The 19,058-nt window shown below is 33.5% G+C and overlaps 1 long non-coding RNA gene across 2 annotated transcripts; it reads left to right on the top strand.

Annotated features, from left to right (window-relative positions):
- Positions 1–14: 14 nt before the first annotated feature.
- LOC146998291 (uncharacterized) lies at positions 15–18,522 on the top strand. Of its 2 annotated transcripts, none has more exons than XR_015040422.1 (3): positions 15–535; positions 6,196–6,431; positions 16,614–18,522. It is a non-coding gene; the product is annotated as an uncharacterized LOC146998291 (long non-coding RNA). The 2 variants fall into 2 exon arrangements; XR_015040421.1 differs by having other exon boundaries at positions 17–466.
- Positions 18,523–19,058: the final 536 nt, after the last annotated feature.

The raw sequence follows: 19,058 nt of genomic DNA, 5'->3' as shown, positions 1-19,058 counted from the left end.
GTGAGAAGTCAGCGGCGAGGATTGTTTACATCCGTTTACTCAGCTCTCTGTAGGAGTATTCTTTGGTACAATTGAAAAATTTTTGATAGCCGTATCCGTATTAAAATGAAAACGAATGGTTTATGTTTTAGCCACTTTTGGGCTTAATATGTCGACGTCCGATAATGCATATCTTTCAAAATTTCTATCTCGATTCGGTGCTAGTCTTACCTGTCGAGTTAGACGAGAAGTTAAAATGCCAAGAAAATTTGCTGAAATCATGGTTGTTTAAATATAGCAAAACACACGAAGAAACGCATGATTTATCCTAATGATGAAATTTAATAATTGCCGTGTTTAATAATCACTGTCTTTGAATATTATTTATTCCTTAAAAAATATATGGATATCATAAAAGTTGGATATTATTATTAAAGTACGGAGTGAATGGTATATATATGTATATGCGGCTGATCTTTAGAATATGGTAAGTTGTAGGCAACTACAAACGAATTTGGAAACTTCTAACTTTTCTTCGCGTTTGCTCTTGAAACACGTAAGTGCATGCGATTTGAGCAATTTAAAATTTGTAATCTCATCTAATTTAAGAACATCTTGTTGAATTTTTTTTCATTTTTTACTACAGTATTATGGTATTACCATTAATATGCATACAAATACAACGCTACCTTTCCTGTTACCTTTAGTTGTTGTCCTGTTGTGAATACCCTGTTACTTTTAATTCTTGAATCAATTAATATAGCATAAGTTATGTTTAGAATAATATTAATTTAAGGAATGAAATGAAAATGCAAATGTATAATCAGGGACAAATTTAATTATAATATTTACATTTGTGCTGAGCATCTTTAAATGAAAATAATTTTTACATTTGTATGATCTGTATGGTGCATTTTTTTTTTTTTTTCCTTTAAAAGCAATGAAACTAACTGCAGACATTTTCTCAATACTTTTTTCAATAAGTATTCACTTAAATCAGAGGACAGGAGAAACAAAGTATGAGTGATTTGTCTGATTTTTTTAATAAAATCAAAGCTTTATTAACATATTTAATCGATTTATAAACTCATTTTTTCAGATTAATCACGTAAGTATATATGAAAATATGCATATTTTAGAATTTCTTAATGTTGTACTGCTAAAGTTCTCTTCAGTAAATTAGTGCATTCAGAATAAACCATGAAAAGTATATGAATATCATACAGAAGTATGTAATAAAATTCCTGTAACTATAAAATTTTTTAGCGATATGGGAAAAGTGCAGAATCTCCCACTGCTTGGCACGTTTTTAAGAATTGTACATACTTGTTATCCATATACACATCGACCTATTTTCACATAAAAAAAAAATCCTAGAATTGCACAAAATGTCATTGCACACTCCCTTGACTTTATCCATGTACACATCGACCAATTTTCACTTAAAAAGTCAAAGAAAATTGACAAAAATCCAATTCTTCTTACTCTTGTAAAAGGCGCCAAACAAATAAGTGAGCGATTCTGCACTTTACCCAGTGATATATTTAATCTGAAATGTACCTTAAAGAGACCTCTTTAAAAAAAAAAAAAAGTGGGAAACAAGCTTTTTTGGAAATGGAAATTTGACTTCTGATACATTTTAACCCTTAACTTCCCAATTTTTAAAATTTCTATGAAAAAATTATATCAGCTACTTCTTAAGTAATAATAAAAGCGAAAAATATTTTTTTAAAAAATTAAGCAGTTTTAAATTGAATTTCAGTCATTTTTTTTTGTTTGTTGCAGAAGTGCAACATTGCGCAGTAGTGCTCTAAATTACAAAACTTTTTTTATATGAGGATTTTATTATTCATTTTTATAAATTGCTTTAGTCTTACATACAATGAAAATTTTTAAAGCAGTTATTGACTTTGTTGTAAAAAGTCCTCTACTTTACACTTTTCACACTCAGTTTGAGTGTAGCTCTTGCAGTTTGAAAACTTGCACCGTATTCTTTTCGGACCATATTGGCCAATGATTTATACCATCTCTACGAATGTCCTCACATGGAACAGATTGGGTAGTCCCTTTGCATCATTTAGTCCGAGACATTTGTTCTATTGAAGTATTATTAGGTCTTCCTCTTTTAGCATTTCGATCGTACCCCATTTTGCATAAGCATGATGCAACTTCAGATTTGAATTTTTGTAAATCCATTAGTTTTTTTTTTATTTTTTATTTTCAGATTTCTTCATTGTTTCTTTAATTCTATCAAATCCAAGCTCTTCTGACCAGTATGCTCTATAGTTTGGCAGGTGAATTAGAGATGCATAAATGCAAATACCCAAATATTGATTTATTTCATTCTCTGATATAGTCAAAGGCTTACTTGGATTCTTTTGAATAGCATATCGTTTGCTGTCTTCATAAATGTTACTTATGATCTCTTCCGTCCATAAGTCCATAAATATTTAAAAAATTGGTACGTAGTGTCCAAATCCGTAATTTCTCTTGGGAGCGTGTCATCTCCATGGAATTTTATTACTTCTTCAATCAATGAAATGTTTTGATTTTTCCATAAAATATTCTTTGATAATGTTTTATTATTCTTAAAGAGTTAAATTTAAAAAAGGTTTTCTGACTGAAATATACCAGCAACCGAGCAGTAAAGTCGCTGAACACTGATAGTTCATTTTCGTGGTTTTTCCCATGTGTAACTTGTATACAATCCAGTTTCCCTTAGAAAATTCTCCACGAAGACATCCCTCCCCGTAGGAAGATAGCTCTCGAGCCTTTGCCATAATCACACACACACACTGGCTGAAATATTTCTATCAAATTTATTATCATCATCATCGGATGTTTTTATATTCTGAATTGTATTTTGTGAAACAACACTATTTCACAGTCGCTATCCGAATCATCATTAGATGACACACAATCAGGTAAAAAATGAACATCATCAGCAGAATATTCAAGACTATCCTCGCTTAAATCACTCAATTCGCCCAAATTATTCATATATCTAGCAATTTCATCTTGGGTTAGTATACGCTTTTTGGCCGTGTCAAAGTGGTAACCAAAGACCAATGTTGCAGACATGCAACATATAATTAAAATCAAATTTCTTTCAAACTTTTTCTATTAGAAAATCAAAATTTCTTTTAAATGAACATAAATGTTTAAACTTCTTACCTGGTAATTGTTTTCGTCAATAAACAAGAGGAAGCATAAAATATAATGGATTCTTTTTATAGCAAAAACACAGTTCTTGAGGCATCATAGATTTTTATAATTGTTGCGATTTCTGGAAAAAATGTGCTGCTATCTAGTGACAAATTTAGCATGTATTTCGTTGCAGTAACCTTTTTTTCTTAGGTAAGTGATTTGTAGGTAACTAAAAAAAATACTGAGTCTGTTAAATTAAAATAAATCATATGTTGCAGAAATGCAACAGTGGGAAGTTAAGGGTTAACACTTAAATTATGGATTGTTTGGATAGTTATTTTTAGTATCGTTCTATTAATAAATAAAATTATTTTAATTTGTGATTGTTTAAAAAACTCTGACAATATTTTATAGCAAACATTTAAAAAATTATATCCTGTATTAATTGTCTCCTAAGACATACACTTCCCAGTCAGACTCAGATAATCACCCTCCTACAGTATGTTTTTATCCTATCTTTCTGATTACTGTTTAAAATCAAAAATAAAATGAATAAAAAGACTGGAAACTGAAATCTTCAGATTGCAGTCTAACAACTAAAGAGTTTACCATTAAAAATTTCAAGGTATTAAAAAAATATTAAAACTTTAAAATTGTGAAACAAACATAAAAGTTAAGAAACAAATGATCTTATACCAACTAATTAATCATATACCATTTAATTCCACTAATCAATTACAATTATAACATTAGAAATGTCTTATATTAGTTATAACTTTTTTAGTTCATAACAACTAAAGTATAAAAAAAAAAAGAAAATCTGAAAGGTTCAGTGCATTTAATACTTTTAAGACATTTATCGTATTAAAGACAGTTCGCTTGTATTTTAAGAATAAATTAGTTTTTATGCTTTGAAGAATGAAACGTCTATGCGCGATGTGGCGTGAAAGGTGCGTCTTTTGCTTCATGAAGGGGAATACATTGCTTTTACATCTCTCAATTTATTAAAAGCAGACTGATTCAGCTCTCTGAGAATCTGTGAATTATATTTTGTTGTGTAGGGCTGTATAAGCTAGGTAAAAACCATACATTTCCTTCGAGGTATAAAAACAAGAAGCATATCATATGGAAAAATCTGGCTATTTCTTTCCTTAGATGGAATCATCTGCAAATCAAGCATATTAATGATAGAGTTGCTTAAGCCGGGAAACCTGGTAATCTGGAGCGAGTTCGTTTGTAATGACTGTAAGCTCTGGACTGCATAGGAGTCTCTCAGTATATTAAAGAAGTCTTTTACCCTTATAAAGACCCCACGAAGCCATCTCTTCCTTAAGACAGAAACCCTTGTTTCTTCTACCATAGTTAACTTAATTGATCAGTACTTCCGTATTGCTTAGGTTAAGTGATTTGAATATAGCAAAGCACACAAGAGCTATTCGACTAAGGGGTGAGATACATTCGTGGAGGACTTTCTAAAAGAAACAAGCTCGTATTCACATTACACATGGGAAAAAGACCAAAACCGACCATGAATACAGCCCGTTCGCTTGAGTTCAAACGATGTCAAACTACCAGTATTCAGCGATTTAACCACTCGGCTACTGGTGTGACACTTTCATATTATATTTTGTAAGGGATTTGTTAGCTTGTATTTATAATGTTGTTTATAACTGTTTATAGTTCTGCCTTTTTTTAAATTTTATTTTTGGCCTTGAAAATGGCCGTAGTATTTTTAATTTGTGGCCCGGAAAAAGGCCTTTTTTTTAACTGAGGTATTCAGTCTCGCTAAGATTATAACAAGTAACAATATCGTTATTGTATTTATTAGGAAACTGCTCCCATAATTTGACAAAAGCATTCATTACGATAATCTTAGCAGTACTGTTTTTTCAGGTTTATGAAGTTTTCCAGCTTCATGAGGTTGAAAATTATACATATATGTCGAAGATGAAGCAGATACTATAACAATTACTTTTTTCTCCTCCTAGTCAGTGAATGAATGCTTTACTTGTTTTTCTCGTTAAAAGTGGAGTGAGGTCGGGGTTGCTCAAATTTTCAGTTTCGCCAATAATGCCAAAAAAGGGGGATTTCTTCCTGCTGGTCACTGACTGATTGACACGATTTAGGAAATTTTTAAGCAAGAAGCTGGATGCAACATAATCTATCATTTCACACATTTTTTCCTTCCATTCTCTTTGTTGAACAGCATTCATATTCCACAGCATAATTTTTACAATATTACTTCTCGAAATGGTAGAACTATATTCTACGGCGGACACATACATTCTCTACTATATCCAATGTTCTCAAGTTAGGTTGACCTGAAGTATAGATTAATGCACTATCAATTTTAAAAAAAAAAAAATTGGAATCTTTATGGAAAATTAGTTCTGGATTCTTGAAAATTATTTTCCGGAAACTTTCTGAATTTCCCTAAGCTGATAAGAACTCATCAGATGTCCCAACGTGGTGATGAAAATTTGTCATGATGGCCCTATAATTGTCTTACAAGGGATCACTTAATAACTGTGCCTGGCAAAGTGATGCCATCTATATGCAAGTTTCCCACCATTTAATATCACAGAAATCTCTATAAGAATGGCTAGCATAAACATGTCAGTAATTTATACAAATTTTTTTCTGATTAAAACATGTTACCTTCATAAAGGTGCAGCCACCTTTATTCCAGGGCACTGGTATGCAAGTAAGTCTTAGTTTACTGCTGTGATTAATCCAGCAGACGAAAACTCATTTCTATAGCAGTGCCCAGGCATGAAAGTGCCGCAGCTTTGTGAAGGTTACTTTCTAAAAGCTAACATGGCATCTTTATGATGGAGTACTGATATAAAAAAGGCCCTTTTTATAGTCTGTGTCTTAGGTTCTTTTACATCAGTTTAGCTGTACTGTGAAATTTTTATAGGAGTTAAAGATGGGCACTTGCTTTTCGAGTGCTTGGATTTTCATTGTATGGTTATTGTGTTTTGAACTGTTTCCTGATGGATAATAACATCATGGATATACTTTATATTTTGAATAGTGACTATTATTCTAATGTGAATTTGATTTCAGGACTTCGAAATTGGACGATATTATAGATGCCCTTCTTTGCAAGGAGAATTTTGCGAAAAGGGCCTTAAACATCCTCGCTAAGATCCATCCATGCCTTAAAACTTTTTTCAAGCTTGAAAGGGCATGTCAAGAATCTTTGAGAATTGTCTGAAAAGTTACAAGATCATGTGGATCAAGAGGCTCATTATTATGTTGTAGAGAAGCATCTGTGGAACAACGTCTTAAAATACTTAGAGGTAAGTGTGATTAATTTTGGGCAAAAAATGCAAAAAGATTGGGCTGCCTAATCTTTGGTACTAGCTCTAATGATAATGGTCTTACTGTATTCTCTGATATTGTTAAAAATGAAATTGCATGTTTAAATGAGAAACTCTCTATTTCAAAAAATAGCATTGACTGTCTTACAGAGAAACCCACTACTTCTAGTGTTAAAAATGTTAAATCGTGTAGTAAGAACTCTGTAATAAATTGTGTATTGCATAACAAAAAAAGTGTCCCTGAAAAGGAGGGAGGCATGAGCACTGTTGCGTATGCCTAATGTGCTACATTACAGGCACCCTCAGCAGCAATCACTATACCTTGAAATTTTGCACTCTGTTGTCCTTCCTCCCAGGATAGCCTGCTGCTCAGTTTCAATATGATCATGATATTCAAGTCTTTCATTGTCTGTTAGGTCTTGGCTAAGCCATATGCCTAATAAATTACCTATTAAAAACATGTAATCAATGATACCCGCAGTTATTGCAGATGAACTTGAGTAACATGTAAAAACAACATAGACTGACATACCACAGTGCAAGACATGTTGCAGTAGTTACTGGCAATACAAGGCAACTACACATCATGCTAAAGTTTATTTTAATGTTCTTACAGTTACTGGGCATGCATGTCTAATAAATAAAGCTTTGGTATCTCTCATTCATTGCAGTGATGTATATTGGAAGTCTAGCAATGTAATCGAGCTAGCCTGGTTTACCAGTTTTCCCAATTCAAAAAGTTCAGTAAAATATACAGTGAAAAAATAATATTTATAATATATGGTTATTTAAATTTCTTATCAACTTTTATTAAAAACTGAAAGTATTTCTCATCTTTTAGAGTTTTCATTTCATCTAACTTAAAATTCTATATGTTAATTTCTATTTGGCTCTGAAATTTTGAGTTCCAAATTTAAACTGAAAATGTTACTACAGTATGTGCCATTTAATGTATTACCAGGCCTATTTTGATAACATCAAACAATTAGCAGGGCCGGCATCAGAGCTTGTGTAGTCAATATGGCTGCATGAATTGGCAGAATTTAGGGATAGCAAAATTTTTAGAATTTTGGAAGGAACCGGGTAGCAGAATTTTGAAGTTGCAGAGTTTGCACTGGGGGACAAAAAGTCTAGCATGGGCCATGACAATGAGAAAAAATATCCTTCAAATTAGCAATAGAATTTAACCAATTTATTATGAATATAAGTAAATACATATAAATACTACTTACTTTCACAGCATTTAACTAGAAAAAAATGTTATTCGTTGTGGATTGCTTATCAGCGTTTTTAATCTTAATCCTCAGATGACATTCCATATATCAGCATTTACATGGAATTTTCAGATTTTATATTTACGGTCTTCAGAATGTTTACTACATGATGTGCTTAGATTTGTTTCAGAAAGCTACTGTTATAGATATTTCTGTAATTTTCTATGTCTGAAGAAGAAAGACGTGTGTGATTTCTCTCAAAATCAACAGGTATCCAAATTCTGCACTGAACTAGACAAAAGTTTGCTTTTGCCTAATTTTAAACTTTTCACCCTAAGTAAAAACCAAGCAGTTTACCAACTTAATCCCTTACTTGATGACATTTTTCAGGGGCAATTTTTAAATTTATTTTGAGAATTTACTTTGGTTTAAAAAAATCTATTTCATAATATTTTGGTAATATTAATCGAATTGTTGACCACAATAAGTAGTGTATTTTTCATGTTTACATTTACAAATGAATGGGACTTCTATGATTTGATAAAGTATCTGAATGATGCCATTAACTACTATCACATTAAAGCAGTATCTATTATAACATATTAAATTATTGAATATTATTTATTGACTGGAACAGATCTGAGATGCATACTGTTAAAAAATATATTTTGGTTTTATATTTACAATAATTCTTGTTTGGAAACACTTTAATAACAAAAGTATATACAAAATTAATGGTATACACATGTGGCATTCTCACAGATACTTTCAATTCTTTTCAAGAGATGGCACCAGCTGTCAAATCCAGTTGGTAATCAGTGAAGTGACATCAGTAGTCACATGAGACTTCACATAAGGAAACTGTGCGTGGTGATGACATTATTGACTCATTCGATCCACTGAGCTCTAGGAGACATGATCGAATTTTCTTATCTTCTTGACCTTACGTAAGTATGTCTCTGATTCTCTTGAACGCACCGACATCCGACTAAGGCAGTTGACAGTTCCCGGGGCTTTGCTTATCTGACTACGTTGACAACATGGCTTCTCTTACTGACCACGATCTATCTGAACTAGGAACAATCATAAATGCCATTATGAAATTGAAGAGCGAAATAGCCTTTTTAAAGGCTAGCAAACAGGATGCATTATCGGACACAGATCTGAAATCACTAAGTGACAAGGGAAAAGAACTTAACGCTCTCAACCAGAAGTATCAAGAAATAATAGCACACTAGATCGAAACATTTTATCAGGTTGACAGAAATACTCAAAATGATAAAATACTAATAAGGATTTTTCTTTCCCACACAAAAGAGCCAGGAAAAATTCTAGCAACAGTATCGATAATTCACTCCCTTCCCCCAACGTAACCTTCAAAATTCAGCACTCTTAACACTGATCTTGATACAGAATCTAACCAAATGGAAGACACAGATGTCACCAATAATAATGAAGCACCTTTCATAAAACCTACTAAGACTGCAAGTAAAATACCACCATTCATTATTACACAGAAATTTAACTGGAAAGAAAGCAGGAAAATCAACAATTTAAAATTAACAAAATAGAAGGTAAAATCGAAGGGGAAAACTTCGTTTTGAAGGTCTCAAACTCCGAAGATTACAAGAAAATTCAGGATTATTTAAACAAGCAAGAAATATCTTACCACACATTTTTATTAAGCTCAGAAAAAACTATCAAATGTGTTCTAAGAGGAATTGACACCGATTATAATGCTGACGAAATAAAGGAAGCCTTAATAGAATGCAAAATCCCAGTTAACAAAATAGATCGTATGGTTCACATGCGGGTTGGAATTCCTACACCTCTCTCTTTGTATTACATTGAAACTCCTAATATACCAGACAGTAAATGCATGTTTGAAATAAAATACCTTATGGACATGAAAGTACGAATAGTTAATTACAGAGGAAGAGCAGGCCCAATACAATGTTTCCAATGCCAGCGATTCCGGCATACCGAACGGGCCTGTCACATCAAACCAAGATGCCTTCGTTGTACAGGAGATCATCAATCTTTCGAATGCCCTGATAAAGGCAAAAATCTTTTACCTAAATGTGTCCTCTGTGGAGGAACGCACGCATCGTGTGACAAAAATTGCCCTGAGAACCCATTAAACAAAACTGAAAAGAAAAAAGATACCACTACCATCAGTCCCAGCGCTATGAAAGGTAAACCAAGTACCAATACAAGCAGCCAATCAGGAATTAGAACCACACCTAGCTCTGACCTGTCTTACGCAAGTATTACCGCCAGCACCCAAAAACCCTCTCCAAGAATGTTGAAATCAACCCAAACCAAAACACCAGGAAAAATACCTCAGAAGACTCATTAGAGGAATTTACAACAAAATGCCTACACAATAATTACCTTAAATACAGCAATGCACGGTAAACTTGATATCGCCATGGAGGCATTAAAGGCTTTTGAATGCAACCATGTATAGTACAAATCGAAGAAATTTAACAATAGGAAACCAACACATCAATCATGCCAAATTTATGGTATTTAATAGCAACGGAATTAAAAGACAACTACTGGAAATTAAAGACTATATCAACAATAATAATATCGACATCATCCTCATCAACGAAACGCATCTTAAACCTTCAGACTCTCTCAAAATTCCAAATTTTGGTATCTTTTGTAATGACCGCTTGCATAATAGAGGAGGTGGTATACTCATCGCTGCTAATAAATTTTTAAATTGCCTTCCCTACACCCTGCCTGCACTGCAAAGCATTGAAGCCTGTGGCTGCATTTTAAATAGCAACAACACAGACTGTTTAATCGTTTCTGTTTACAAACCTTCCAATAGTATTCTACATACCAATGATTTAGACTTAATTTTCAATCTTGGCTTTCCCACTATCATTGCTGGAGACATGAACAGTAAGCACCCCAACTGGCACAGCAACTGTGTAAATAGCAATGGCGCTGTTCTAAATAATTACATGCACAGCCATAATATCATAATTTCAGCTCCAAACGAACCGACTTACTTTCCTATTCATCATCAAGGGCAACCAGATGTGCTTGACATAGTCATTACTAATAATATCAGCCAGACGCCATATGTTTATGCAGACAATAGCCTTTCTTCCGACCACTTACCCCTCCGTTTCACGCTGTATGGCCTAAAACATGAACTACCACCTCTAAGAACTAAAATCATTTGGAAAAATTTCTCCCACAAGATTAACAATAGTATCACATCTGCTTCTCCATTCTCACAACAAGAAATGAAATTGGAAACGCCATCTTAAAAACCTTACTTAAAATATTCAAGCTGCTATCAAAAACTCCAAAATTGTTATACAAGAGGAAAAAATCTTGCTTCCCAACTATATTAAAACTGAAATTCATGAGGAAAACCGATTAAAAAAAATTATCAACGCTCTCAAGACCTCCGTGATAAAAGAAAATTCAACAAATGTCATAAAGAACTCAAGAAACTGATGCAAACTTACAAAAATGACTCATGGAAAAATTTCGTCACAAGACTCTCACACACAGACCACTCAGTCTTGAAAATAGCGAAAGCAATCAAAAATAAGAAAGAAAACATCAGCCCAATAAAAGAAAATAACCAGACTATCACCAGCGCAGCTGAGCTCTTTGTGCACAACTATAAACTTCAATTCTCCAGCAATGATATTCACGTTAAACTATGCCAAAAACTTTATCATAGATAACATCAATAGTACAAACCCCCCTACCAGCCCAGGAGAAATTCAAAATATTATCAAGGATTTAAATGTCAAGAAAGCCGCAGGATATGATGAAATTTCAAACGCTGCCCTCAAAAATCTTCCAAGAAAAGTCATTGTCTTCTCAAATATCTTTAATTCATGCCTCAGAAATAACTACTTTCCCAAATCCTGGAAACATGCAATAATTTTTGTGCTTAAAAAATGTGGAAAAGATCCTTCATCTACCATTAACTACCAGCCTATCTCTCTACTTCCAGCCCTAGGAAAACTCTACGAACTCTACGAATAGTAAGTAGAATCAAGTCTCAATCAAGTCAAATAATAATATTTTTAATAGTAATCAATTTAGCTTCAGAACAGGTTACTCCACCACTCATCAAATTACCAGAATCGTAGAATTTATCAGCGACAGCTTTAATAAGAAGGAAACAGCGGCAGGAATTTTTCCCGACATAGAAAAAGCCTTTGACCGAATATGGTTCGATGGCTTAATTATCAAGCTAATCAACTACAGTTTTAACCCTGGTCTCATCATTCTCATCAAAAATTGTCTTTATCAGTATACTTTCCAAGTTAAAATCAATAGCCATCTCTCCTCCAACCGAACACTTAAGGCCTCAATGTCCTGAAGTTAAAAAGGATCTAAAAACTCTGTTTATTGTAAATAGAGTCCAGGAGATTTAAGAAGGTTGCTTAGTCCTGTATCTGACGATGGCTAAAGCGAACAGTTTCGATCTTCCAGTTTTGAGAGATACCGGGTCATGCATTGACGTAATTTGCAAGAAATATCTCACTCCTTCGATGCTGACGGACGAGACTGTTTGGGTAAAACACCTGTTTGAAGAGGCCCCAATTTTTTATATTTAGCAAACATTATGATAGAAGGAACTTTTAGTCAAGTAACAACAAAAGCAGCGGTCATTCGAAATGAATTGGATTCTGGCCGTTATTTGTTAGGGAGTAGAACAGCCACAAAATTAGCAAGAGATCAACACGATAAATTTTTCTTTCAAGTGAACCAGGTACTCAAGCTCCAAGTTAATCAAAGAATGAAATGGGGAAAAGTTGTCCAGTTGGAGTCTGAACGTGACGAACTCAAACCATCAGGCGAAGATTCTCTCCCCATTATTGAAAGAGGTGAAGTTTTGTCCTCAACAAAAGGGATGGAGGTCAATTTCGCCCTGCCTGAAACTGAGGTGGACGACCTGACACTACTAGACAAGACACGGTTGTCTGATCTAATAAAGAAAGGTGATGTCGTAAAACCATGTTTTGACTTAGTCGCATTAAACACAGTAACCCATTGGGAAATGTGAACAAGTTAAGAAGTTCCTTTTCGGTTCGGCACGAACAAGAAACTGTAGATAAGCTAAATGACGTTTCGTACCAACCAGACTCAGAAGGTTTGCAAATGCCTAAAAATTCCGTAGGAGAATTGCCCAAGACACCCAGTAGTGTAAATGTACCAAGGAAAGTAGAAGAGTTCCCAGTTCATCATTTATCTATACTAGTGCCTGATTACTGAAGGGTCAAATGGGATTAAATATAGCTACTTCATGAATGATGTAAATCCAATTTGTAATGAAGTAGTTTTTCTGATCTTAAAGTCAAATTAAATGTACATGTTTATTGTGAGGTCAAATGTAGTAGTTCTCATCCAGGTGTTGGGTTACCATGGAGTTTATCACAAATGGAAAATTAAAAATCTGCAAGGTTTCCCTTTTCAGCCTGGCTAAAAACATAATTAATTTTAAAGTTGGAATGTATATTATATATTACATTTTTCAGAAAATTATACATTCTTTATTTGTATGTGTAAAAACGAGTTTATTTCTCAGTATTATGTTGTTTATATGTTTTTTTTTTTTTTTTTTTTTTTTTTTTACTGGCCTCAATATAGTTCTTGTTATGTTTATCCTTGGTACTTAGCCCAGCATTGTGAAAAAAAGAAGCATTAGTGCTAATAACTATTAGTTAGTTTTATTATTAAGACTTGCTGTGGTAAGGTACTAGGAATTGGAGTTCTGAAACCCCACCCCACCCCCAGGGAGGGTAGGAGTTGTGACGATTAGACATATGCACCCCTCGGACTTCCAGGTGCTTAATGAGAACTTCCTGTTTTGTTCAGAGACAAAATGGACAGCAGAACTTTGAAGAAGTGTGCAGCAGAAACCCCCTCATGTGGTTTCCGGCAATAAGGGACTAATTAATTCTCTTTCCAGGTTTCTTAACAAAACGAAGAGAGAGCTTTGTGTAACAAGTTTTTGATGCTGTAAACGAGAGAAAACGGACGCATTTTGGCGTCCTCGCCGCGTCAGTGGCTTTTGTTTAATTTATGGTTTTAATGATTCAGTTATTTTACTATTTAATCAAGAATTTATAATTAAGTTTTTAAAATAAATATTTTAAAAGACAACCTGTCTTTTCTTGCACCCAACACAGATGTTCTGACGTTACAATGTCCATAAAACTGCTATCTGCACACCATTTGAACTTTTTGGGAGTACTCGGATGCAATTTGGTTTGTGCAATGCATCAAGCACTTTTCAAAGGTTTATCGATGAAGTGACGAGAGGTTTAAGCAGTGTATATGCATTTATTGATGATATTTTGATTGCCTCAAAAAGCCACAAAGAGCATATTAACAATCCACAAGCTCTCTTTCAAAGATTAGATCATTATGGTTTAGCAATCGAACCCTCAAAGTGTACATTTGGAGTTCCTACCTAGAATTCTTAGGATATAAAGTCTCTAAAGAGGTATTTCTCCCATTCCAGATTGAGTTGATGCCGTTTCTAAATTTCCTAGACCAACAAGCTTAAAGGCTCACCAGCGGCCGAGCGGTAAAGTCGCTGAACACTGGCAGTTCGGTCCGAGGTTCAAATCCCGCAAACGGGCTGGCTGCATGGGTGTTTTCGTGGTTTTCCCCATGTGTAACGTGTATACGAGCCAGTTTCCCTTAAAAAGTCCTCCACGAAGGCATCCCTCCCCTTAGGCAGATAGCCTAGTGTGCTTTGCTATAATAATTAAATACACTACCAACAAGCTTAACATAGCTTCGCAGATTTCTTGGCCTATTAAATTTTTATCGCAGATTTCTGCCACATGCAGCGCACATTTTGTCACCTTTAATTAAGCTTCTCGAAGGTCATTCTAACAAAAGAAATCATTCCGTCCAACTACAAAGACTGAAAATCCTCTCCCGTAGTCTGAGGACGGCGAAAAGGCATTTTTAGCTGCTAAAGAAGCTCTTACAAAAGCTACCCTCTTAAGACATCCAATTCCTGGTGCTCAACTCTCTTTGAACTGATGTATATCTGATGTTGCTATTGGCAGCTCTCTCACGCAACTCCAAAATGGTCAATGGGAGCCACTAGCATTCCTTTCTTTAAAATTGAATAACAGTAAACAGAAATGGTCTACATATGACTGCGAACTTCTGGCAATATATGAGTCTATCTGGAAATTTTGGCACATGTTAGAAGGTCGTAACTTCATCATATTTACTGACCAAAAACCACTAACATTCGCTTTCAGACAAAAAGCAGAAAGGTCCTCTCCTCGACAGCTGAGACACCTAGACTATATCTCTCAATTTTCCACTGATATACAATATGTTAAAGGTAGGGAAACTGTTATTACTGACACATTCTCCCGAATAGAAGTAGATTCTGTTTCTCGCTCACCTATTCTGGATTTCAAACAGTTAGCCTCAGCACATTTCACAGACCATTAACTACAACAATTGCTAATTTCTAAATCGTCTTCTTTGAAGCTCTCTAAACAGTATTTTCCACTTGAAGATATTTATCTCTATTGTGACTCCACAACCAATGTCCCTTGTCCTTTCATTCCCTTTTCATTTAGATATATCATCTTCCAAAGTATTCACAACCTTTCGCATCCAGTTATATCTGCCACTTCAAAATTGATACGCAGATGTTACGTTTGGCCTAACATGCACACTTTTATCAAAAACTCCGTGAAGGCTGTGAGAAATGTCAACGTTCCAAGATACACAAGCATACAAAATCACCCATTTCAACATTTTTACTTCTTGATGCCAGATTTTCTCATATGCACATAGATTTTATTGGCCCATTACCAATTTCTGAAGGTTATCAGTATTGCTTGACCATAATCGATCGCTTCACGCGATGGCCAAAAGTAATTCGCACATCTGATATGTCGGCTGAAACAACTTGTAAAGCTGTAATTAGTGGATGGATAGCTCGTTTTGGATGCCCTTCCACTACCACTACTGACCAGGGTCGGAACTTTGAATTACATCTTTTCAGGGAGTTCACGAACCTGCTGGCCACTCATCGTATTCGTACCACTGTTTATAGACCTCAATCAAATGGAATCATTGAACGTTTCCATTGCCAGCTGGAAAACAGCATAAAATCGCAAGAGAATCCTCACTGGACAGAATCGTTACCTCTTACACTTTTGGGTATTAGATCTTCCGTCAAAGACGACATTCTAGCAAGATTTGATTTAATATATTGACTTTTGATAGACTTGATTTAATATATAATTTTTGATTGATTTTAGTCATTTAGAATATTTTAGTCAAGAAACAGAAGTAATCTGCAATTTGCTGGCTCAGGTTTGAACTCCAGACCTTCCAAATATGCATTCAGTGTGTTTCCAGTTACACCATGAAGGCATGTATATTTATATACTCCCCCTTTTAAGGGGCGACTGGGGATTAGGAAACCCAATCGCCAAATCCTGGTGGTGATGAATTATCGTTCACCACCTTTTTATTTTGGGCACTATTGTAGCCCTTTTTTTTTTTTTTTTTTTTTTTTTTTTTTTTTTTTTTTTTTGTTGTTGTTAAGAATTTTTTGATGACACAAAACTGAAGAAATCTTTAATGCCCTGGCTGGGATTTGAACTCCGGACCTGCAAAATATGCCTGCTTCCAGTTACACCAAGAAGGCATGTGGAAAAGAGAGAGAAAATACCTTGCAACATAAACAAATAATTCGTAACAAACAGTATGCAATTGAAATTTAATATAACACTAAAAGGCTTCCAAGTTTACTTTAAAGAAATTACTTTTGCACTAGTCAAATATTTTTTTTTAAAGACAGAATAACATTTTTCTGAATAATATGTATTATCACAGTGTATTTACTTGTTAAAAAATACTACACCAAATAGAAAATTATAATTTTTAAACTTTTATTTCCTCCTTTCAGGAAAGTTATTCATGGGAGTGGATTCTAAGAAAATAGTGAAAGATTCACAGTTCAGAAACACAGTTCACTGCAAAATGAAAATTTAAAAAGAAATTTAATCTTCCTCAAAGATAAGGCTAATATTCGGACACAGTTTCAAATGCCTTCTTGTAATAATGGATTTACATTTGGTGATGATATTGTAAGTGTATGTGCATGGATTAATAGGATGAAAGGAAAAAAATTGTGTTTTTCTGAATAAAGAACAAGGTGACCTGCATGGAATCTTGCCAAAAGATTTTATGTTGGTCATAATGGATCCGATGCAGCTGAGTACTTTTGGCTGTGACCGCATATGTGTCGATTCAACTTTTGGGTTATTTGGATATGGATTTGAACTGGTGTCTGTCATAGTTATTGATGAAGGATTTCCTGCAGCTTTTTGTTGTTTAAACATTTATGAATGATGACACACCCATTTTTTAGAGAGCATGGAAATCATTTTTGCTGTTGCAGACAAACATCTGCTTTGTACCCAGCATGCGCATAGAGCTTGGCAAGGCCATATAAATATTTTTAAAAATACGCTAAATTGCCTTCTTAATGAGTTAGAAGAGGACAGTGGAGCCAAAGACGTAGCAATTTATCTTCAAAAATACTATGTGCCAAGAACAGAAATGTGGTCATACTGCTTTAGAAAGCAAAGCAGAATAAACACAAACATGCATGTTGGAATCATTTCATAAAATAATTAAACATTTATATATAGAAAAAAAAAAAGACCAAAAGAGTTGATAAATGTATAGATGCACTATTGTCATATCTAGCAGATAAAAAAATTGACAGGCTGACAAAAATGCTCAAAGAGAAAATTAAAGCAAAAATATCAGATGCTTTAAGGTGGCACAAAGATCCAAAATTTTTTACAACCTGAGAAGATTGATGACAGGAAATTTTAATTTGAAAATAGCTCATCTATTACAAAAAAAAAAAAAAAAAAAAAAAATCGGAGCAGGATTAAAACAAACACTATTTGAAAATGTGTAGACAGTGTAATATATGTATGCAAGTATATACCTGTGACTGTGTTGACTTTAGTATTCAAAATAATTTGTGCAGACACATTCATTCAGCAGTAATGTGCAACAGAAGTGAAACAGCTTATTCTTAAACAATCCTTAAATTCTCAAAATAAGAAGTACAAAATTTTGAAAAACCACAAACTTTATTTCTGAGAAATCAACTTATCATAAATTTTTGTTAATGACTAATAAATTAAATGAAATCCAAAAATTGTACAATGAAAATAAGAATTTGCAGACTGCTTTAACAGACGAAACATTTCAGCCAATCATGCAACATTTAAATCCTGCTAAAAAATTATTACGATTGTCAGAAAATTACAACAAAATAAATCTGAAATATATATATATATATATATATATATATAAGCACTAAATTTGAATTTACAAATAAAAAGATTTTCTTCAACAAAAAAAAAAAAATGAAACTGAACAAACCTACAGCAAATGAAACTGAAAAGTTCAGAGGTATTTTATTATGACAGCCTGTCATTAGCAAAAGGAAATGATCATGACTATTCAAAAGAGAAACATCACTAATAAGTTAACTTTATTACTGCTGTTTGGTAAAGAAATTTAATCATATAAGCTAATCATTATTTTTTACTGTTAACTGCTTCTGTAAGTTTCTTTCTGTATTAATATAGAATAAACTACAAGAGATTAAATGATTATTTCAAGTGGCTTTAGAATGTTTTAAGATGATTAAAAGCTAGTATTTATATGCCTGATTTCATGCAGGAAATTTGTTTGCTAAATGGAAGTGTGCTGTGCTTAAAGGAAACATTTGTAAATAATCAAAATTTTGTAAGACAAACATTTGAAAATAATAAATCTGACTGATGTAATATATTTTGTCACTCACACAAAACTAGAGATTTTACATTTCTTTTACTTTTACTGTAAATATTATTTGTTGAATGTTTCATAGATAGTAAAAATAAGTAATGAAAATTTTGTGCATGAGCTTAATGTTGTAGGTAATTTCAAATGCTTCATCCCAAAACTAATTCTTTAGTCAGGAAAAAACAACTTAAAAATTAACATTTATTGATAATAATGTGTATCCAACTTTTTATTAATTTCATAGAAAAATTTTATCCAAAATGTTGCACACTTGTAAATGCATTCACAGTCATCTACTTCCTTTTTTGCATTAACAAAAAAGCCCATTAAGCTGTTCATTCATACAGTACTCCAAAAACATCATCCTTATTACAAACAGTGGATATTTTCCTACAGCTTTAAAATTAGTTAAATTTTTATACGAGTGAAACAAGCAGAACTACACTATCTATGCTCCATTTGCTTGCCACTTTAATGTAATTACAGAGAAGATTATCTAAGACACCCACCATCTACAATTTCAGTTTACTGTGGTCTT

This window comes from Stegodyphus dumicola, chromosome 3, assembly GCF_044657685.1.
Source record: "Stegodyphus dumicola isolate Sdum_Otavi_A_Nest chromosome 3, ASM4465768v1".
Taxonomy (NCBI): Eukaryota; Metazoa; Arthropoda; class Arachnida; order Araneae; family Eresidae; genus Stegodyphus; species Stegodyphus dumicola.
The sequence above is the reverse complement of the archived record's forward strand: the minus strand, read 5'-3'. Positions and strand labels throughout refer to the sequence as shown.